The sequence below is a fragment of the Patagioenas fasciata genome, chromosome 4 (assembly GCF_037038585.1).
Source record: "Patagioenas fasciata isolate bPatFas1 chromosome 4, bPatFas1.hap1, whole genome shotgun sequence".
NCBI classification, from domain to species: Eukaryota; Metazoa; Chordata; class Aves; order Columbiformes; family Columbidae; genus Patagioenas; species Patagioenas fasciata.
In genome coordinates, this window is record NC_092523.1 from 79429532 (window position 1) to 79453207 (window position 23676).

At 39.0% G+C, this 23676-nt stretch overlaps 1 protein-coding gene across 9 annotated transcripts in view; it reads left to right on the forward strand.

The window, feature by feature from the left end:
* GRID2 (glutamate ionotropic receptor delta type subunit 2) overlaps positions 1-23676 on the forward strand; it is a 554341-nt gene that overhangs the window by 62247 nt on the left and 468418 nt on the right. Inside the window, exon 1 of one of the 9 annotated variants that reach the window (XM_071808264.1) lies at positions 22741-22835. The exons of the other annotated variants lie outside the window; for them this stretch is intronic. The gene's annotated coding sequence lies outside the window, so the exon portion shown is untranslated. Of the gene's footprint in view, positions 1-22740; positions 22836-23676 lie in introns of those variants that run through there. 9 annotated transcript variants of the gene reach the window in all.

Sequence of the window (23676 nt, forward strand, 5' to 3'; positions counted from 1 at the left end):
ACTCCATCCCCACTGTGTGTATTTAAGAAATAAATACAGAAATGAGATAGAAACGAGTCACTCATACAAACAGGTAATTGTCCCAAGGAGGTGGCTCTGTACAGTTCCACTTGCCTGCTTGCGTCCCCTTAAGTAAGGGGTTTCCTGAACAAAAAGGTGCTTTGTTAATTTGATGGCTATACTTACAAACCGACTGTTGTCAGTTTGTTATTGAGCTGTTTGCAGCGAAGGATCAAGGATTGTGCTTAGTGGTTTGTCAAGTGCTTAAAAGAATGATGGCTGCATGCAGCGAGGTATGGAAAGGATTCATGTTAGCAGCAAAAGCAGCAAAACAGCGTCAAGAGTTTGGTGTTTGTTCTTTCTACATAACACGAATTCTGGAAGTGAACATCTCCTCAGGATTCCCTGCAGCTGCAGGGCTCTCAGAGGAACAAATAAAAGCAGCGTGTGAATAATTTTGTCTTCCTCCTTCCCACCTGGCTGTTCCTGTTCAGCGTGGTGGTTTTCCTGCAGAAACAATGAAAGCCTGTGAGTTGCGTTTTTGATTTCCCACGAAGCCCAATGGAGATTGAAATGGATTGGGATTTTAAGCTGCTCAGCTTTTTCCAAGTTCGGTTCTGGTTTGGTTAGCCTGTTTTTTTGACCCTGGTCTTTTGGCAGGATCTGTTACTGCTTATGTTAGCACAGTCCACCCCTGAGAGTAACTTAATCTAAATGACACCAGAAGATCTATGTCATGTCAGAATTTTGATCAGCTCCACGCACCCTCCCTTGCTACCACTCATTTCTCTTGCCAACAAAACAACCAAACCTACCAACAAAAACCCAACCAAAACCCAAACAAGCAGCCCCACAACAAACCCAAGCAAAAAAAAAAACCCCAACAAAAGCGAAGCCAACCCAACAAAACCACCAAAAAATGCCAACAATCAAGGCAAAGTGATGTATTTTTGTTCTCTGGCAGGAAATCAGCTCTTCTTCCATCCCAAATTGGTTAGAATGATTTTATTCTGGGTTACAGACTTTGATTCTGAGGCCTGCTGAGATCCTGCTGCATTAAGTTGCTGATGTTCTTTTTCTTATTGCTTTGCCTGTGCTATAGTACACATAAAATCACTTCACTTTGATAAAGAAAATAGACTCCAAGAGTGACTTCATCTGTCTCTCTGCTCCTAAATTTGGTCTTACTGTACTATTTTGTACAACACTTTAAGGAGTTAAATTATTCTAAGAGCTTTTTACCCTTGCGGATTGCTCCAGATCTTTTTATTGCCAAGGTAAAAACACTAAACACGATTTTTTAAATCTGTGCCTTGTGTAACTATTGGCTCCTCTTGGTTATTCTGCATCAAAACACAAAGATCTCGAAGCCTTTTTAAAGTCAATGTAATTCCTCCAACGCTCTCAACTTTTATCACTGTTATCAACAGGCAGGGCCCATGGCCAAAAAGGGAAAAGAGTTTGCTAGCATCCCATCCCCTGGCAATTATTATCAGTAATATAACCAGACAGGAAGGCAAGTTTACTAGATTTGTTTTTATGCTGCTGGGCTTTTTAGCAGTAGTAACCATATAGCATAAATGACACGTGGAGGTGCTGGTAAGAAGCTTAATTTTTATTCTTGGCTTCATGCTTAAGACAAGGGTAAGGAACTCAAAGGATAGGTCCTACTGTTTTACATTAATGTTTCTTTCCTTTGATGGAAATGTTACTGGCAGGAGAATTCCTGCATTATTCACTGGTTTTCTACTATGGCATATGTGAGTAAAGAGACTGCAGATCACTCCCCATAAGGACAGAAGAAATTCACAAGCAGTGGAAAGTTAGGGTCTGTATATTCAGCTCTCCTCGGAGTTATTTGGGATCTCAGAAAGGTACCTGAATACCTTTTTGGTGTAAAATTGACTAGGTAATGATGATGTTTTGTAACGGTGATTTCAAGTAGGAAGCTCTGATTGGATTTCTGTTGCGTATCACCCACCCAGGAGAGGAATATTCATTACAAATGTAATTGAACAGGAGAGTTCTGGCAGCCAGCTGAAAGAGCAACTTGAATGTTGAAGCCTAAGGGAACTTAAATCTCAGTCTTTCTGTTGATGATCTACAAGAGGAACAGCAGCAAAACACTTGCCATCTTGGCAATGAGACAACTCGACATGAGTTGAAAAGCTCCTGTTGCAGGAAGAACAGCTTAAAGGTTCTTAGACATCAATATTATACTTGACTCAATGCTTTTGGGTTTTTTTTTTAGTGGTAATCGGTTGTGTCAGTTGCATGTTGAGGATTCCTAGTGTAACAGTCAGTAGTTTTCTAAGTGCTTGGAACCAGAGGGAGAAGAAAGCTGTTTTTCCTTAAATCTTAGTATATTTACCATGAGTGTATCCAAAGGTGTGGCTTTAGTTACCTTTATTGAAGCCATTTCATAGAAGATTGTTTGAAGCTAGCTGTAAGTAGCCTATTGTGTCCCAGACCTTCTACTGAAGTGACCGAAGAGGTTCCAATACCGGCAGCAGTGCCCAGGCCAGGCTCCCTGGTCCTGGTGGGACTTGAGATGGAAGTTGTCCAAGTGTGCAGGTACGCTGCCCTTGCCTCTCGTGCTCTGGTTTATCCGTTCAGCTTTCTGAGGTGGAAGAACTATTGAAATACGTATATCTGATTGGGTTCCTTCCAAGCCTGTCATGTGTGTGAACACAGTCGCCTCTCAGAAGTTGAAGCAGCCAGAAGAGGCGAGAAGGGGTGTAAAACAAAGTGTGTTGAAGACTGGCTCCCCAGGCATTGCTTAGTTAGAGGAAATTGCAATTTTTGTGCTACACTTGGGCAAGCATCAGTTCTGGAGAACTGCTAAATCTTCCCAAACACTTGAATGCTCTACAGACCTCCCAGAGCTGTGGAAGCAATCTGGGAAGGTAACGAAGAATCTGTTTTACTAGATATTCAGTACAATTCTTATCAGGCTTCCACTGTGGCAAGTGTCAGCCTTTCGTGGTGTTGCCTTTAGCCTTGTTGAGAGCACAGTCACGAAACTGTAAAAACTAAGATGAGCAATGTTTTTATTATCCTATTTTGACTATAGAACCTCAAGGTTGAGTCAAGTTTAGGTGTTCAGTATAATAATGGCTTTAGAATGTTTTCCTTACCTTAATCTCAGCACAGAGGAAAACAATATCAGTTTATTTTCAGTATTGGAGGTCGTACCAGTTCGAGACAATCCTAAGTACATGAGTTAAAGGCACTTGCCTGCCTATGGAAATGGGGAAAAGTGATCAAGTACTTGGTGCACATTAAACGAATATATGCTAATCCTACACAGGGGATGTAGAGATGGCTCTGCATCATTGCACATGTCTGGATTTTCTTTAGTGGCTGCCTTTTAGTTTACTTGCTAACCTAATTCTCAACAAAGAAATGTAGAAAGGAAGGAAAAAACCTCAGAGATTTCCAAGTAGGTATTTTGGTGCAGCTCTTGTGCTTGTCACCAAAGCTTTTGCACAACTAGGCTCATTTGGTTTTTGAAATTGCTGTAGGTTTTTCTTTTCCATTAGATGGAACCTAAGTGTTGCACCTTGTTTAGATCTTATTAGCTTGCAGTGGCAGTGTTCAAGAACATTGCCAAGAGCAGTTGATTTCCTCAACCTATTCTTTCCTTCTCATTTTTCAAGAAAAAGGTAAGTTATAAGGTAAATTGGTGGCAAATAGTTCTCTGAATGAGCACTGAATGCCTGCCAACATATCAAATATAATTGAGTCTGTGAATACAGGTCCAACACAGGTACGTTTCATAGCCTGTTTGTAGTGGTGTAGCGATAGCTAATAAGCAGAGACAGTATCCTGGAACATACATATTGCACTTGTTACAGTGTAGGTCTGCAGTTCATTCATTTCAGTCATCTCAGAGCTGATTCTACACATTCTACACATCTAATTCCATTTTTGTTTTTTCTTGATGTCAGGGTGATTTTCTTTAACATTAAAAACCTTCCGTATTCTGTGATAGGAACGCATTAGGGTAAGTGTCAATGGAAATAATGTGACTTTTTTCCTAAGAAAGAATTAAACTAAGAAAGCAAAGGGAAGGCTCAATAAAATTGCATCTTCAATTTTCATTTTTGCTTTGCTTCCTAAGCACACTTTCTACTTTGTGCCAAAAGGAATATGTGCGTGTGAGCATGTGCATCTCTGTGTATTTGTACTCTGTGTGTATGTCTATATAAATTGAATATATGCATATATAAAATATTCATTTTGTTGGTTAAAATCTTTCTGTAGCCAAGTCACACTGGCTAAGGGACAGATAAAAATGTAACCTGGATAGTTGACGTGTGCTACTCACAAGAGCTCAGAAGGGCCAAGTATATGTGCTGTGTAGGATACCTGTTTAGGAAATAATTAGTCCTTTTATCAGCTAATATATTCTTACCTTTCTGTTCAGCCCAGTGGGGTAAAATTGTGCTTCATCTCTATTAATGCATTCTGGCATTCAGGCCCCAAATACCAAGGAAAACCAGTGCCTTCTGCCTTCTGTCTTTATATTTGTCAGAGCTGTGTCAACTGTTTCCTTCTCTGCCTTGCAGGGATTTCCCAATCTGCACCTGAATATTTAATTCAGTATTAACCTGCGTGCATTGAGAATGCTACGTTCCATGCTCAAAAGGAGAAAGGGATGCCTAAAGTAGTGGCTACTAAGTTGGGTCTCAGGTGAAAAGAGTGAATTTTGCACTGCAAATGGGAAGAAGTGTTCCCAAGAACGACAGGGTTATGATGGAGATGGATTGCTTTGGTTTAGGGGAGCGGAAGTGTTGTGCAGTTAGGATTCCTGAGACCAAGAACTAATTTAAGCAGAAGAGAAGGAAATTCATCTTCCTGATGTCTGTGTAGGTGAAAATGTGACAGCAGAGTCAAAGACTTGACTAGAAGTGTGAATTTTGGAGGTTAGGGGTTGTCCAAGGGGAGGCACGGGTTTTACTGTCTTACTCTTTTATGAATTCAACATGGAAGGGTTAGAATAAAATACATTATCTTTGAAAACAAATTTCTGCAGTTTATCTGGCAGGAGGAAACTCCCAACAATTGTTTGAAACTCCCCTAAATGAGGGACTAACAGTGGCAGCCATCAGTTGATTTTCTTGGTTTGCATTGTATTTTTGCCTGCTGGTGGGGTCTCATTTTTGTATCTCAGCATGATCCTACGGTCCTGCTTCCATGGAAGACTTAAACATTTGGAAGGAATAAGCATTTCAAAACTAAAAAAACTCCTAGCAGTAACAAGTAGCCTTTTTCTGTGAAATATCTGTGGAAGGAAGGGCAAGAGGACCCAGCGATACCCATATGCCTGTGCATGTTTTGAGGATGTGTTAACTGCGGTTTCTGTCCTGATCTTGTTCTTTTAATATCTCGAAATGAAATAAGTGAAATCTCAAGTTCAGCATAATTAGCAAGTTCTCTGGCTGTTGGGTCAGAAGCTGCTGACCAGAAAGGAAATGAGTAATGGATGTTATCCGTGGCATAAGGAGGGCTCTGTAAAGATGAGGCTTAATGGGATGTTGAGTCGAACATAGCAGGAGTGATGAATTTCACCGGTTTTGTGAAATCTCTAACCCTTGCTTCTGTTCTTCCAATTAAAACAAGAGGAGGGGGAGTTTTTGCAATGCAAATAAAAGAGGTAGTTTGGCGTTTTGGGCAAAAAAGGAGTATTTTGCTTGAACTGTGGCTAGATTGCTCAGAGCGTGCTGATAGAACTGGGTAAAAAGTGAGTACGAAAGTATTTGTGCTGCAAACACGCAGATTACAAAACCCAAAACTCCTATTAAATTGTTCTTACAGAGGGTGGTGGTGTCACCATCCCTGGAGGGGTTGAAAAGATAGACAAGGCTCTCAGGGGCATGGTTTAGCACTAGATTTAGGTTGTGGTTGGACTTGATCTTAAGGGTCTCTTCAAACCAAAATGATTCTGTGATTTCAGTAAATTGTTCACCCCAAATGCTTTGTTCCATTTTTGTATTGTTCATTTATGACACAGAACTACATGATTTCCAAATTCCATTAATTAAATCTTTTTATGATTTTTGGAAAACAAACCAGACCAGATTAAGACAAAACAACTGGTTTTGAGCTGTCAAAATAACAATCTTTAGCCCAATGCTAAATGATTTGTAATTACTCAACTTCTTGAAATTGATAATAAACTCCAAAATTATGAAACATGAACTTTTAAGATATTGATTGTGTTTGAAACGTGGAATTTCAGCAGAAGTATAGTATGAGGTGTTCAAGTTAGCGACGAGGTTGTTTATGGTGTCTATAAATTAAGTATCATGTCCTTGGCTTTGGGATTATTTTGTTGAACTCTGCATTCTCATCGACATATTTGGGAGGAGAAGGAAGAAAATCTGTTCCAAGGATGGAGCAGGAAATTGGATAGTGAAAAATACAACCTCCTGAGGGGTTTCTTTGCTTTCTTCATTTTCCCCTTGAAGGCAGAAAGAGTAGTAAAGGTTTTAATACAAAAGTTAATATTCATAGAAAGATATCTAGAGCTAAAGCAGAGCTATTTGATAGTGTGTGAAACAATAGATCAGTTGCTAGTAGCAACTACTGTAAAATACTTTCCCTTGTTCCTCCCGCTTTTCATACATCTGTAGTTTTCCTTAACATTCCCTCTCTAAAATAAATTTTGCTGAGGATTTTCCTTTCAATCATTAATCAAAAAAAAAAGTGAGAAATCTTGTCTAGATGATTTTTTCTATTTTAATACATGAGAAAATAATTTATCATTTGAACTAGTGGTATTCCTGACTGAAGGTATTTGTTTTTTCCAATATAAATCCTAGATGTGGTAATTGCAAGCTTTGAATGGTTGTATGAAAATGAATATTAGTTCTTAATTTGAAATCTTTTCGTGGTATTTAGAATGTTAATGTTTGAGCATTGTGGAAGCTTTTTCATCTTTAATCAGAACAAATGTTCGTCTTGGATGTTTGAAGGGATCTTTAAAGCTTTTGTAAGTATGCTGTTGCTATTTGGATTGTGTCAATAAATGAATATCTGGTGGGGATTTCAGGGTAAGGGGGACAGGCAAGGAGTTACTCTGTGTCTGGAGTGCAATGTGGTTCTTGTCCCTTTTAGAGTCCTGGGCCGTTCTATCAATGCCCAGCAAACGGATGGTTCATGATCGCTCTACATCGTCACCCCAAAGTAGATTTTACTTTGTGAAGCCATTATTACCCTAGCTCAGGAGTGGGGAGTTGGAAACAATGGCAGACTTACAGCTTTATTTATGAGGAACGTTATTGTAGTAAACGTAAATTCTTAGCCAGACCTCTCAAGTATGTTTTCTTCAGTCTTTCCTTGCAGATTAGGTCTCATTGTCCTCACCGTTGTCCTGGTCTGTTTGTTCATCCATACTGTGGTGTTTTGTGGATTTTTTTAAGGACAATATTATGGTGTATCCCTGGACTTATATTTTGATATTTAAGTGGTGGATGCAGAGCAGAATGCGCGCCCGCGGCTTCCTTGAGATCACTGCAGAGACTGCAGGAATTCACTGATGCCTTTTATAGGCTAAACACTCCTTAGCACATCTCACTGTGATGTTTTTCTTTCCCTGGGAAAACAGAAGCGTTTTACTTACGTTGAGTTTGTGATCCATTATAATTTGTAAATTGCGTTGTGCAAGAATATTACCTAACGCGTCGTTTTTCATCTTTTATTATAGGAAATACGCTGCACCCATTGGGGCAATAGTCTTTTAAGAATTCATATGTTTATCATTATGTTAAACAATTAACAGCTCAGATGACACTTGTGCTTTCAAGAGGAGAGGTTTGCATGCTGTTATTGGAGGAGATGATGTTGGGTTTCTGTAGCGGCTTCATCCGAGACCTCAACACATTTTACAAGCATTAACTGGGAAACCTCAGCGCTCAATTTTTACATAGACATTCTAGACCCTTAAGGGAAATGGTTTCTTTATTATGAGTGCAAACGGGTCAAACAATTTCCCGTATGTTGTCTAGCATTAGTCAGTGATCTATAAAGTTTAGTATCATTTTTATTCCCGGTGAAGCTGATGAGATTAGTCATAGAAAACAATCTTTCTTAGCTGAAGGGATCATACCTCCAAAAGGGCTTGTCCAGCAGTTCAAATGCAACTACAGAGACTTGTGTGATGATAATCTTGGTACTGTTAATCACATAAACCATTAGTCACGTCTGGTTTTCAGAATCCAATTTCCGAATATCTTGGATTAGCAAAGAAAATGTGGGATAACAAATAAAAAACCCCAACCCTCTCAAAAACTGTCTTAGGGTGTTTCTTTTAGTTTCAAAGCACGTAGGGCCACCATGTCACGGGTGATGTGTCCAATAACTCACATGGACTGGTCTTCATCTAGGAAAAGCAAAATATTGGTATTCTATCAGAGAGATAAAATTTCTTGTGATCTTTTTGATCCCTATTTACTATAATCTCTGTCTCTACCCCAAAAATGTTGTGGAATTTATAGCGGGTCTGATGTGTCCTTATCTGCTCTTTGTGTTGTCAGACTTTCTTTACCGATGAGAGCAGTTTCAACTGCTTGAGTGGTGCGGAAGGTGATAAATACTGGACCTGGAATAAGTTTTATGGGTTTTCATTGCCATTATGCGTTACTTTCAGCCAAAGAAGACGCAAAAAACTTGATGTGTTGCAGAGGTCTCTTCTGTCGTCACTTGAGAACAGTCTATTTGATAGAAATCTAAGTGTCATCGTGGGAGTCATCACCGCATTTCTTCAAACGCATTTTCTTATCAACCTAAAGGGAGGCTGAATAGAAAGGATAGATTACATTTTAATAATACTTGCAGCAGAGAGAGATTTCTTGCTCAGTGGAGTATGGCCCTGTGATCCAGGTCTTTAATTTAGAAAGCTGTGGCACCCCCATAGCAGGACTGTAATTTAAACACTTAGAATAAGTTCTGGTGATAGAAACCCAGCAAAATCAAAGTGGTGGGGAAAGCACGCCTGTTGAGACTGCATCTACTTACTTCTAATCGAGTTTTCCCGTGAGGTGTATTTTCACTTTCTCAGTTTTCTTAATGTTTAATTCAGGCCTTAATCTTTGTTCATGTTGATTTTTTAAATATATATACTATTGTTATTTTATGGCTTAAATCCTGCACGTAGACTGCATTTTCGTTAACGCTGGACTCTGTTCAAGGAGACTCCATGAGTACGGCAAAACATTTCTCATAGTTGCTCATGATTATCCATTTGCAAGGGGACTGATCTGTTGTTTGCTCCAATGTTTTCAGTTGGGCAGTGAAATGCTTAGAAATATTGAAAAAAAAACCCAAACTATTGTACATTTGGACTTAGGGCGTGATTGAAATCGTAATGATGAAGATCTACTTCCTGGCTGAACACCGGTAATTTCCCAGCATTCTGAAATACTTTTTTAATGCTATACTGCTTAAAAATATGACCATTTTCTCTAATATATACAGGAATTTGTGATCTTAAAAAAGCAGTCAAGGGAAGTCAGATCAGAGCCTTCTTTACAGATTCTTTGCTGCTCTTTAACTGTTATCCTCATGAGCATCATTGCAATTTAAACACCAAAAAAACCCTATAAAATCCCCCACAACCACAAAGTAACCCCAGCCCCCAAAAACAAACAACCAGGAGACTTCATGTAGTTGTTTATAGTAATTATCAAATGTTTGATTGCTTGATTTTTTTGTATTTTTATTTCGGTGAACATGTCACCCAATCTAGTACGTTCACTTGTTCGTACCTGCTCTGTGCCAATGAACTTTTAATGAGATAAGAGTCTTTCGTCTTTGAGTTCTGGGACAGGGTTTTTGATGGACTGTGATCCCAGCTGCATGCAGGATTCATCAAGTGGCTACACTGAGAATATGCAGCATATGAAAATCATTTGTTTGATTCTTTCTTCCTGTGTGAAGAATTTAATGAGCTGATGTATTCGTAGGAATTGCCACAATATTGTGTGCTGGGAGGTTTCATGGAGTTTTCAGTAAGAAGTTGCATTGCTTTCCCCCAAATATTTTTCTATGGTTTCCTTAAATATGTGGAACTTACTATGTCAATACCTACCTGAAGGGCAGGAGCAGAAAAAATGCATTCAGTGTGTAAACGTATTTGTAGAAGCATACTAAATACCGTCAAATTTCACTGTAAAGCTGCCTCCACGTCAAACAGTTTGAGATTGATTTGAAAAATTAAGACACATTGAAATAATAAGTGGAAACTTATCATAATAGATTTGCACACGGGAGGACAGTTAACAAATACAGCTGAGATCAAAGCTTGCTAAAATAATCAGTGTTTGCTAAAACACCTTGAAAGAAATTCCAGTTTCTCTGTGTCTCCAGCCCCAAAAAGGTGACCCGCTAAGGTGGAGAAAATAACCAAGGGAGCAACTATTTCAGAGTGGATTTTAACAAATAGCGAAGACAGAGCTCCGAGTCTGACAGCACAAGGCCATTAGGATGAAAGCGTTCTGAAAACATCTTAGAAACATAGCACTTCAAAGGCCCACTTGGACCACTGAGTGTCATCTCTGACTATCAGAAAAAGAAGGAATGATAGCAGAAAATCAACGGCAATGAGCGCTGCGAGGTAGACTTTAGCTAACTTAGAAAATAATTAGATAGAAGAAGCCATTTAAGGGATAAAGGTCTTGGGAAGGGTTCCTTAAAGAGCCAATATCAAAAGCACAACACAAAATGATTTTGATGTAAAACATAGAGAGGAAGTATATTAAGAGAAAAATACAGTTTAGTCAGAGCTGTTTAAAATCAGAAAGAACTGTGTTGTAAGTGGTAATAGCACCATCTTGCTAATGGCACATAGAAAAGGGTGACACAAACAGGGAAGAACAAAATTAAAAAGATACAGAAAGTTCCAGTGACTAAAAGACATTAAGAGGCCATAGACGTGTTCTGTTCATCATATCAGGTGTTAAAAGAGAACAGATGACAACCATAAATCCATTGCTTAAGTGGGAAGAAGAGAAAATAGCGGATAGCTCAAATGAACCTGAAAATGCTCCATTTTCTTCTTTGTTTCAGGCGCTTTAAAAAAAAAGTTACTTATAACAATTTAACGCGGTTAAAATCAACAGTAGGCTGGGAACACAGGCCAGAAGGGGAAAAGTACCAGTCGAAGAATATTTATCCCAGCTCGGTGTATTTAAGTCAGTTAGGTCTGATGAGGTTTTACTTCCAATCCCTGAGGAACTAAGGGAATCAATGGCTCGGAAAACAGCGCTGTGTTTATCTCGGAGAGGATGAGTTTGCCCCAGAGAGCTGAAGAAGGGCAAACATAGTAATTAATCTTTCAAAAGAGGAAAAGCAAGTGAGACTGATCTACCAATGTCTTCTCTGACTCCAAGAGTTGAGAAAAGGCTGGAGTAAATTAACGAACAACCGGCTCTGAAGAACCCAGACAAGAAGAATAAGTTAATATAATTTTACAAGGCAAACGTGTCAAACCCATGCGACTTCCATCCATGTAGGAAGGGTTGCCTGCCACATGCAATACAGTGAAAACTTCAGTAGCCTCGCACGTGACTTCAAAAAGAAAACCCTAAATAATGCAGAAGCAAGATGATTCAAAGATAATTACCCCTTATTGGTAACCCTGCTTACAGTAATCATGAGTAGTTCTCTGTCATTTCATTAAGAAACAGGAATCACAGTCCCAAAGGACGTAAAATCATATTGCTATAATTTTTCAGGAATTGTCTGAGATCAATAAGCTGAAATTGAATAACAGCAAATAGAAAAGGTTTGTTTATCTACCTGGGAATTAAAAAAAATTACTTTGAGACAGGAAAATGGAATAGGCGAGCTGAAAATGGCGGGATAGAAAATCATCTGGGACCCGGTGTTGAAAAGGAAATAATGGAGCAGAAACTGCATGAGAAGTTAATAGGGTAATGGGCAAAAAAACGCCACCAAAAGCCAAAACAATTGTCGAGTGTATCTGCTCTAAAGAGTAAAATTAGGGAACACAAAACACAGAAATGACTTAGGTGGTTTTTTTGCTCTACTTCAGAAATCCATTCACTGCAATCAAATAGGGATGTGTATATACACACAGGGTTGTGTATGTATACGTATGTGTGTTTATATATACACACAGACACACACACGCACTTTTGTGTGTATGTATATATCTCTGTATTTACACACAGAGTCAGAGAGGAGACAAAACACATTAATGCTGCTTCAGCACAAGTTTCCTGCAGGTGAAAATAAAGCATCTAGAAAGATGCTTCTGTAAAGTAGTAGGTTGGAAAGGCAGAAGATGCTACATGGAGTTAAAATAAACCCAAGCAACAACATAACGATTGCAAAGAAATAGCAGAAACGTTGTTAATCTCAAAAAGCAAAGCGTAATAGAAATACTGAAGGACCACGTGGGTAACATGGAACTCCCCACTCAGTGTTGGAAAGTAGAAGTTCAGGAAACAACCAGGTTAGAATACTACAAATTACAACAAAGGCTCTCGTCCCCCAAAATGCTGAGACAGCAGAATCAGGATCTTATTTTGAATCAAATTTGAAAGAGATATATTAATGGCTATGATCCCTAAGTAAGGCAGAAGCAGTGAAGAAGTTGGAATAACCCTTTGATTGTGCTCATCTCCATGATTGGCACAGCAGGGAAACAAAACTAAACAAGAATTGTTTTGTGTAGGGGCCCAGAGGGATATACTGCTGAAAAAGCACTGAATCTAACCAAGAAGATCGTAAATATGGTGAAGTGGGAGATGCCTACTACTTCTGCCTTTTTCTCATTGAGTTGAGACGCGTCTAGCAGAAGATACATTGCTGTAAGTCAGTTGGGTAGCTTTACGTGAACCTTTATTTTAAAAAAAAAACCCTAAATGTCAGTTGGGTAGTTTGTAACGATCTAACTCCATAAATCAAGTAGAGTTACTATGGAAGCTTTTTGGAAAAGTTATGAAGAATAAAGTGTTGGGTTGCCTTTTGGTAACATTTTAGTATGATACACATTTACACTGCAGAATAACATAAGCTTTGGTGAATGAATTCGTTTGGCGCTCATCCAAGCGATCCGTTTCTGAAAAGGGTTACGTGAATCACGGTGACCTTTGTTTTCCCAACAACCTTCATTCACGTGGTCATTCAGGTACCTCTTTTCTCCCGTTCTCTCTCAAGGACTTATGTTTTATGCTGCAATTAAATATTTCACCTTCTGAATACTTGAATTCTTGTACTAAGTCTTGGCTCTGTTTAGGGCTATGGGAACCTTTTGCTTTAGCGAGCTGGAGCCCAGTGCTGGATAGCTGTGATACCATTCAGACCGTGGATATCTCTCTAGTAAGTTTTTCCAATTTAATTGCTGCAGTAAAGAGAACTGATTTTTATTTTGTGCTTACGTTTCTCAATGTTGCAAGAGAAATATTTTCCACTTGGCAGAAGGTTTCTCAAGCAGTGCAGTGGGTTTGGCAGTTCCGAAGAAGATTGATACTGAGATTGGCAGTGACTGTGCAAGGAAGATTGACCTCAGGAGGCTGAAACCCCCGGAGCTGTTTGAAACGTTTTCAGAAGCTCCTTTTGCACTAAGGAAAGTCTTCCTTGAATGTTTGGTTAAATGGATTTTCCAGTAAGAATAAACCTTTAAAACTTTCATATGACTTTTAAGGGCTTTCTCCTTTGCAAGGCAGAATTCAAGACAGCTTTTGCTGGCAAACCCATTTTGAAGATTAGGATTTTTTCATTTGAAAAGTCAAAATAAGGCTCTTTAAATGATCATAGGGAATTTCCTCTTCCTATGCTTTTGCTTTCAGCCGAGAAGAACTGTCGAAACTACTGTGCAGGGAATCTGGACTGTTAGTCAGTATTTCACCTGTTTTTTTTAGGATTTATTTTGATTTTTACTGTAAGACCTATGGCTGGGTAACTTAACCAACACGTTTTAAAACAAAAATCATCAACTCTCTTCCTACTCCTCTTGCATAGCTGGTGACAGTAGCACCATTAACTTGGTCGCTAGAGGATAAGCAGGACAAGTGTGATTTCAGGTCCTGTTTCCACTGACATCAATGGGAGTCTTGCAACGTACTAGGACGGGAGTAAATTTCGTTTGGAAATAGAGGAAGAAGTCCCTGTTTGCTTCCTAAAAAACAACAATGCTGATCTTCCAAAGGCCTTGATGATAGTTTTGTTTGAGCTAGAGCAGGGGGAATCAAAAGCAGAGCAGAAGCTTGTCAGGCTTCTGAATGACTCTTTCAGATGTTGGAGGTGCCGGACAATTTTTCTGAGCTGGACTTGATTTGTCTTGGTTCTGTATTTACATATAAACCGGCCTCTGGCTCATGGAAAATTGCGGTCGTAGCTGTTGTGTGAGGTCCACCAAGCATTTGAGGCTTTAGTTGCTTGCGTATGAGTAGCCGAGCTACTCAGTTTTGTTATACCCTGTATATTTATCACTTGAAGAAGGTTTGCAGGCTTCCGAATGGCTAAGAAGCCACACTTCTAGATAACCTCTCTTACATTACTGACATGGATTGGGCAAGTATGCTTTGTTTGCCCTGCGCTTGCTTTCTGCCTTGTCTTGCACCACTGAAGAACCCTTATTGCTTCTTTGGGAACTCTTGCCATGGTCATCACTTTTGCCTCTGGATACATTGATTGGTTGCATTCAGTTACTGTCAAGCATTTTATACTGGATTTTGGTTCTGTATTCTTAGCTTAAAAAAATAATAATAATTTTTAAAAAATTATATATATATGTATATATCTAAACAACAACCAAAACATCCCCCAAAACAAACAAACCACCAACAACCTCTTCAGCTCTCTTTTAATTCCAGAGGGAAGCCATATTTGCACAGACAGATCATTTTTGCTTCATTCTTGGGGGGTCAGTCACTGAATGACATCCAAGACTGACACTGGTACATTGTTTTATATTTTTAATTGTAGATGATGATCTGGGGTAGCCTCTGATACTGTCCAATCAACCAGCTTCAAGAAAAATATGTAGAATATGTTTAGATTTATCCCACCTTTATTTCTGTAGAAAGTAACACAATATGCTGTGTTTTCAAGGACTTACAGCGAATTTCCCCAGCTCTATTTTGAATATTGCTCTCTTCCTCAAAATTAATTATACCGTCATCTTGTATTCTATATCACTGCAACTGTTTAAAACAAAAAGTGTCTCCAGAAAGTAGAGAAATTAATACAGGGCTGTAAAATTTATTTACAGAGCCTGACATTTATTAAGCTACCTTGAAGGAGTCCAAAGTAGCAATAATAACTTGAAAGACGAAGAAGGTATCAAGAAGAATAAAATATTAAAAGAATTAACACTGAAGGAAAGTAACTCATGGGCTGAATTAGAACCGTTTCTTCCTTATTTGTAGTCTTTGATTATCTTGGCTCTTGAATTCAAAGTGACACCGATGCCAGCTTGAAGCCACTTGAGTTCTACTGTGGAAGAGGTGTCTCCACTGACTGTACAAATTTACCGCGCTTCACTAAGATACAACCTGCCAGGCTTTCCTTAATTTACTTTGGTTCTCCTTCAGAAGGTTCATAGTATTTGCATTTTAAGTTTCCTTGATAATGGGATGCTTCTGGCTTCAAGTTGCGTGGCACCTTTCCATACCGTTTTGTGCCAGCACAATTTTGTGTTTTCGGTTGCTCAGTGAAGGCTGCAGCATCCTGACATTTGTCGCAAAAGAGCTGGACCAGAAAACTGTGTTCTTACATAATGCAGGTGCTTTAAGGAGCAGCTAATGATCATCTGCCGTTGCAGATCATTTGAGTTTAAATCTGCATTGCATGGCAGTGTGTGTATATATATATATATATATATATATATATATATATATATATATATTTTATTTTTAGTTGACAAAATGAAGTGTGTCTATACGTGTGCCATACTCTCAGTGCTGGGGACAAACTGTGCTGGCTCTTGAAGGAAGCGAGTAATCGAGTACTCAAATGATGTGTTTCTTTTCCTGTGCACCACACGCTGTTGGGAACACGTACCCAGAAGGACTGTTGACTCATGGCTTTACAATGACATTGGAGCTCCTTAAATCTCTACCCCACTGAGCCACTTTTGTGTTGTATGACCTTTGGCAAATTGTATTGTTTTTCTCTCCTTCTTCTTATTTTCTTAATATTTTTTCTTTAAAAACATTTATTTATTTATTTGAATTTTAGATTATCTCCTATGATGGAAAGAGAGGTTTAACAGAGATATCCAGGAGGCAAGCGTAACATATTTCAACCTCAGGACTGTGTTTTCTCAAGCCAATATTGAGCCTAATCAATTTAGCTTTGTTTTCTGGTGGTTCTTTAAGCAACAACTGCGTAACATGCACATAAAATTAATTTGATTTGTAATTTTAATGCATCATGGACAGTGTGCTCAACTCCATGCTGTCACGCTCAGGGCTAAGTCTGTGTGTTTAAGATGCAAAACTAGAAAGTCTGAGACTAGACTGATGTAAAGAAGGGGAAAAAAAAGTGACTGCTGATCCATAGTCCGTCCTCCAAATCTAATGGATATTTTCAGTCTCATGAATATATTCTTTGTAACTCTTTAATAGCACTAAATCAGTCATGAAGAGTATAAATTGTGGAAATGAAATGCGCTAATGTAGTGTTTTAAATTTTCATCCCAGTTTGAGTACTTGCGTGACCTTTACAAGATAAAATAAGCTTTCTCGGGTTAGTGTGCGCAATTCAACACCCAAGTCAGCTTCCAGGAGAAAGAGCATCGATCAATCCCGGGGATGCAGTTCACTGGTGACTTGGCAGTTGTGTACCACCTTATGCATTGGCTCTTTTTCTGCAGATACAATAGTTACGGTGCAGAGGAAACTTTATAAGTAGAAGCTGGTTTGATATTGGCCTAAACTTTTCCGTAGTCACTTGGTACAAAGGAAGAAAATGCTGAGTTTTTAATTCAAGGGAACTGACCTCTAGTTCATGTGATTAAGTTCTCCTGATGGCAAAGAGGTTTCCATTTGAAGATGAAATCAGGTGGTCTAGGTAATGAACCATTATCTATGAATCATGCAAATACTGGATCTCTATGGTTTATGACTGTGGAAGCTGCTGGAAACAGCAAAGTGATTGGTTAACAGTCCCTGTAACTTTGACAAGAACAGCTTATCAACCTAATGGGACCGCGGCTGCAAAATGAATCATAGCTCTTACCCTCACATATTGGGAGATGTTATTGGTTTTCATTATGCTGCTCACATACTCTCTATTTTACTTGTTTTCATGACATTTATTATCTTTTGCACAGCATTAAGTCTCCTGATAATTAAAATCCTGTCAGGATTTTGTGATGGGTTTTCTTACGAACTGTCACACGTGCAGTTGATCATTTGTTTCTGTTTCTCCTCTTAGTTAAGGTCATAACTAAACAATATATGCATAAGGTGATCATGCCCAGTTTTCCTAGCTGTGCATGCAGAGGCAATAAGCATCAGCACCTTGGTTTATCTGAGCGTGTGCACTTATACAACGATCTTGGTTTCTATTGTCTTCCCATGTTACACCCGTCTACATGTTAGAAGATACTTGTGATTAAAAATCCAACCAACACTGTTATAAAAAAGGCAGAGAGTCTCTTCATTTTACATTACTCAAAGTTACAAATTTAGATACAGACCAGCACAAGTGTCAGAGCATCACAGAAAGTTAAAATCCGGTGATGATGTGGCCAGTTTTGCAGTATTATTGAACTCTTGAGAGGTCAAAGTGCTACTCAAGTATCTCTAATTGCCAAGGCTTCCGGTTTGATGGGAAGTGCTGTGTGCTTTGAGTCATGGATAGCCAAATATTTGCCGTTCTGGATGATGTTATGTGGAGAGGGCTCTAGCAATGCTGCATAGCAACATCTCTCTTGCTGCCTGGCCACCGTACGCTCAGCTCTGTGTTTATCCGTTGGATTTTCAGCTTCAGGTTTTCAACACTGGGAGGTTTGGGGATTTGACGAGTCCAGTTTATTGAAATGACGCACAGAGGTCCATATTTTAAGGACTTTCTGCACACAATAATATTCCTTTCCCAGCGCAGACCACTCTACGAAGAGGAAGCAAGTAAAAATTTTGGCCCAAAATCTGGTTTACTTAGGTCCTGCAAGATGTTGTCAACAAACTCTGAGTCATTAGATTAATTTCTTGGTGTCAGGGTAGAACGAGGAATAAATCTAAGGATTATAAATAATCTACAAATCTTTTACGGTTCACCATAGTGTTTTTCCCATTCTTCTTAGTACTACCGTCCCTCCAGAACAAACACCTTAGTGTGTGAATGATTTCTGTTCAGTATTAATTGCTTAGAGTATAGTTGACTTACTGGTACTGTGATTTACCTTTTTTTTCGTTAACATCATGAAAAAGCATCTTGACTTAAACTGGAGAGTGATTTTCATTGCCCAGGCAAATCAGCTTATCTTCTATTTTATATTTTAGTAGTAGCCCTTGGGTTGCATTTTTTTAGTAGTACATTTTCCACAGAAGTCTGTTTTTAATGCAAATGCAATGATGAATAAATAAGATGAGGCTCTTTAAAGTTGTAACACTGCATAAGATATATCAACTATTCTGATCCTTTTTTTCATTCTCTAGGTAAGATTTCTTTAGCTGTTGTTTCAGATTGCTCTGCAGGAGCTTCTTTCACACAGTCACATACTAAATCTGAGGAGCTCTAAGGAGCTCGTTCCATGTGGGCAAACCACACTGAAGCAAAAGCTCCGTATTTATATGATTTGTGTCTAGTGTGGCTTACAGTAAATGTTTTACTACGCTATTAAAAAATGCAATAAAATGTGCCTATTTAAAACCTACAGAAGACATAATTGTAGCTAAGCTAATGATCAGTTTTTATTGCTGTACTGTTTATTAATGTTTAATTTGTCCAAATTAAATTTTGCTGACAGTCTTCTTAGATTATTTCTCTAGAGTTTCATGTGAAAATATCTATAACATTTTAATACGCTTTTAAGAGAAGAAGCACATATAAATATTAGTGAAAATTTGGGGAGCTGTTGCCCAAAGGAGTGAGATGTGGTGTCACAGACCCTTCTTTATTTCCGTTCTCACATCACCAGCCTTCACTTCTGCACACACAGATTTCACTTATCATTCTAACAGCGTATCTGTCTACGTATGTTGTGGTAATTACTGTTTACAAGAGGAAATTCTGTATATTTCAAAAATAGCATGAGGGTTCACCTAGAACATGGGGCGTTAGTCCAGTAATTCAAAAAGTTACTGCTCTGACATCTTTTCCTCTAATTTAAGTACAAGAAAGAAGAAAATATGGTAAGGAAATATGTAGAGAAGCATAGGATGGAGGAAAAAACAGTGGAGAAAAGAACATGAGGAACTTTCCAAGTTTGTTCAGAAAGAACTATTTTCTTTCTCAAGTATGAGTGGAGCTGATTTTCTCCAAGGCATTGTAGTTTCCCCCAAGGAATCAGACCGTAGCATGCTCTTGGAGTTTTGTTGTTGTCTGTAGCCAACCTGTTTCAAAGAGCAGTTTGAAATGTTGGAGTGGGGCAGTCAGCTCTTAGAAGCCCAACACTCGTCTATCTGAGTGTTTTAAAGATGGCTCTAGACGGTGAAATAAAAGCAGGGGAGTGAGCAGTTAAAATCAGTTCCTTGCTGCTTTCTTACACCTATTTGCTTTTATTTATTTTTTTTAATTAATCTGAGTAACTAAGAATGAAACTGAATGATAGTCATGAGGTTTTGCTAAGCGTAATTTAACTAAGTTGCTGCAGTATCGTCTTCATGGTCCGAAATACACCGGGCTGAAGAGTTCAGGTTTGCATTGACATACAGCGTGTTTGATTGTTGACTCAGAATTTAATTTCTGACAGCCCTAAATGCCTTAATGGAATACAGACATAAGAGCACACGCTACTTGCTTTTAACAGGTCATATTATGAGGCACACAACCCTTGAGTGGTGCCTCTAGAAAACCACTCCAAGTTACGAGCCAGTTTTGTTTCCCGACTTGATTTTGAAGGGAAAGGAGAATTGTGTTACCATGTACTACCGTGCCCTTAGGGCTGCACTGTTCTGGGTGGCGTTCAGCCTGATAGGAATCCAAAGAGTGATGATAATGGTTAAAAGAAAAAATTACATCAAGAGAAAGAGCTGAAAATAACTTGAAATAAAAAGAGGGAAATGTAGAGTTTCTATGCTGTGGTGTTTTGTGTGGTTTGTGTTCTTTTCCTCCCCACCTCTCCCTGCTCCTTTATTCCATAGGCCTAGGAGACTTTATTTTTCTTCCCAGTTTTATGTGTTCTTTTGCTGGAGGTCTTCCCAGTGCTCGTAGCTCCTTTGATCCTGAATCGCAAGGGTTTCCTTCCAACTGCTTTGCCAAATGTCTCAGCTAAATATGTGTTCACCAAAACAGAGTGTTTAAGAAACGTGAACAAAAGTCAGCTTCTTGCTTGTTAATTCAAATATTGTATCTTCACGCTCCTGAAGCCATAATTCTTGCAAGACTTCTAGTTCAAATTCATGTGAAGGAAGTAAAACGGGGAGATCTTTGGAGGGGATTTTCTCAGCTTGTACGTACTATCAAGGTTAAACCTGCACTAAGCAGACTTGGCCTCTGGGGTTCTTTAAGATGAGGTGGACAAGATTCATGCATTTAATTCACTCAAACTTTCTTATTTTTGTATTTCTTTTAAGTCCGTAGTGGAAGAAAATAACAAATGAAAGGGAAAAGCATTTTGAGGTAACCAGTAGGAACCAGTTCACTTGAGATGGGATCCAGTTTCAATTTAGGACTGAGTCTTTAGCTCTGTCTCAACCAGAATTTCCATCCTGGGCTTTAGCAGCTTTCTTGAAGCTGTGTGAAGGTTTCAAATAGTTTTCCTGGTCTTTCAGGAAATGGTGTTTCCCTGTCCATTCTTAGAAGGGAATAGCAGATCATCTCCCAGCTGTGCTGGGGTCTGAAGAAATGAGCTTCAAGACGCAGCTCTATGAAGATACTGTTTTCTTGATTCTGTTGGTACTTTTTGGAAAGCTCTCAGAAACACACTGTTTTTCTCAATCTAACGTTTAGCCTGGCAGTGTGGCTGTACTGAAAATGAAAGTGGGGGACACATCAAAAACCAAAACCAACCAAACAAAAGCGAAAAAACCCACCCCAAACCAAGCTAAACATATGAGAATAAAACCCCCGTTCAGTAGAAAGACAACGAGCATCTGTATAAAAACCACCAGAGTCCTCTTTGTTTCACACTGACACTTTGATCTGCTCCTTGAAGAAAGGTTTAGCAACTGTCACTGTCATTTGAGTCAGTTTGCTGACATGTTGCTGGAGGAGCCAGGAAAATATAGCTCAGTTCTAACTCTCTGACTTTCATTCTGTTCTGTGACAGTAGAAGCAGTATCATCAAGGTCACTGGTATTTAAGATTTCCAGCCCCCACCAATAAGCACCTTTTTTCCCGATGGAAAGTTTGGATGTGATTTTTCTATTTGTTGTTGATATAATATAGCGGTGCCCAACCATGCTAATGATTCTTTAGAAATAAGCGAGTCACCTCACTTAAAAGTCCAGTGCGCTCTATGATAATTTTTTTGTCAGTAGTCTTCCTTATCCCCATGAAACGACGTTGATATTGGAAATCCAGCTAAATAGAAAACGTACTTCCAGCTTTCCAGTCCAATGATGATGGGGCAAGCATCGCGTTGTTTGGGTTGGGAAGCAAGTGCAAGGGCAACATCTTCCCACTGAACACCAGAGGAAGAGCTTTTTTCTCTTCCCGGTCCGCACGGACGGCTTTGGTCCTTTAGCACTCCCGTGCTACACGGAGTTCCAGCTCTCCCTTGTTTTTTTGCACAAGGTCATTCCACGGAAAACAGCCGCAGGAAAAGATTTGACAATATTCATGCAGAATTAATGCACATCTATAGAAGAATTTCTGTGCAAAGGAGAGAATAGTTCCACGGTTGGGCTTTTTTTTTGGATCATTTATTTCTGTTTAGAAGGTAATGTTCAGGCATCAAGACAAAAGGGTTTTTTACCATTCAGGCAGCCATTGCTTGTCTTGCTGCCTAAAACTGTAAGCTATAGTTTTGAGAATTCATGACAGTAATATTTACTACTAATCAGACACATAACTTACATAAACACGTCAGTTTAGATAGAATACAGACATCACTGCTTTATGTTGCATATCCTCACATCAAATGAGTTTTCTTTGATTTCTGTTAACACAGTTAATAAGACAGGAATTAAGTACATGTGGACTATTGTTTCTGTTGTTAAGTATTTGTGTTTGGTGCTACAGAATCTCCTGTCATTTAAAGTTTATATTGCTCTTTTTTCTTTCCTTGTTTATCTACATTTCGGGCTTCTCAGACAAAAATCATTAGGTAATTCTCAGAGTTGCTCCCATTTCCCTCTCTAATTGATGCATGCAAACCACCCTTTCAACAAATTTCTTTGTGACCCATCCAACCCACCTGACCATTAACCTGAACAGATGTCCCGCATTTTACATATAATAGCAGATGGCTCTCAGCCTCAATCACCAACTGCTGTTGATGATGAGCTGCTGTTGTTGAGGAAGAGAGAAAAGGGAAGAAGAGATTTGTCTGCTGTTTGTTAGGCTGACTATAAGATGATCTGTATTACTGGAATCTTCCACCTATTGAGTTGTTTGTTCAGAGCATATCATCTAGTACTGGTGCAATAACTTAACAACAAGCTGGTAGAGCCAGTTGGCTTTCCCAAAGTGGGATTTCTGCTCCTACCTGAAGATAGTTTTGGGAGATGAGCGTTCTTAACTGGAAGAAGGTATGTGCTAATATATACTTACAATGCAATGGTCTCATCTTGGTGCCGCACCTGTTTTGTTTCTTGGTAAAAATGCAGATGAAAAAGAAATCAGAGAATATCAGTGGCTTGGGGTCATGCTGACCATGGCTCTGCATTACCTGAAACTGTATACACCTCAGACATAAGTACTTCTAGATTCAATGCACTTATAGGGGCTTCTGGTTCTAAGACCCCATGGCAGGCAATTAGAAGAGAGAGCTGGCAGCAGGACTGCGTGCACGTGGAATTAAATATTAATAGCTCGTTTTAGTTGAAAAGGCACGTCTGCCCTCAGGCCCATCTCGAGAGGTCAGCGTTGTGGTCTACAGGCTGTATTATTAAATGCAATACCCAGGCAGGGTTGTGTTCTTGATCTGTTCTTGGACCAACTGAGTGACGAAGGCATTCAAGAGATACCCAAGTTATTTCTGGTTTATGACTGACAGCTTTTTTTGTTATGTGTGTGTTTTGTTTTGGTTTTTTTTAAATATGTATATGATAAGACACCAAAATTGTGACGTTGATTTGCTAGTGAAGCAGCTCTAGGAGTAATTGTAGGCAATTCGTGGTCTGGATAACCCAACCACAGCCCTTCTGAAATTGTTTTATATGCTATGGTGAGGATTTACACGTTAATCCAGGCTGTAGGGTGAGAGGAAAACACATCCTCATGACATATCGAACATAATTCTGTAAGTCTTTTTCTAAATTTTTTATTAATATGTACCTTTGGAAGAGCTCATTATGTCTGAGTGAATCCTGCAGTGTTGTTTGCACGCGTTCTGCAGTGCAGAGAGGGGCATGAGCCGCATTTTATGTT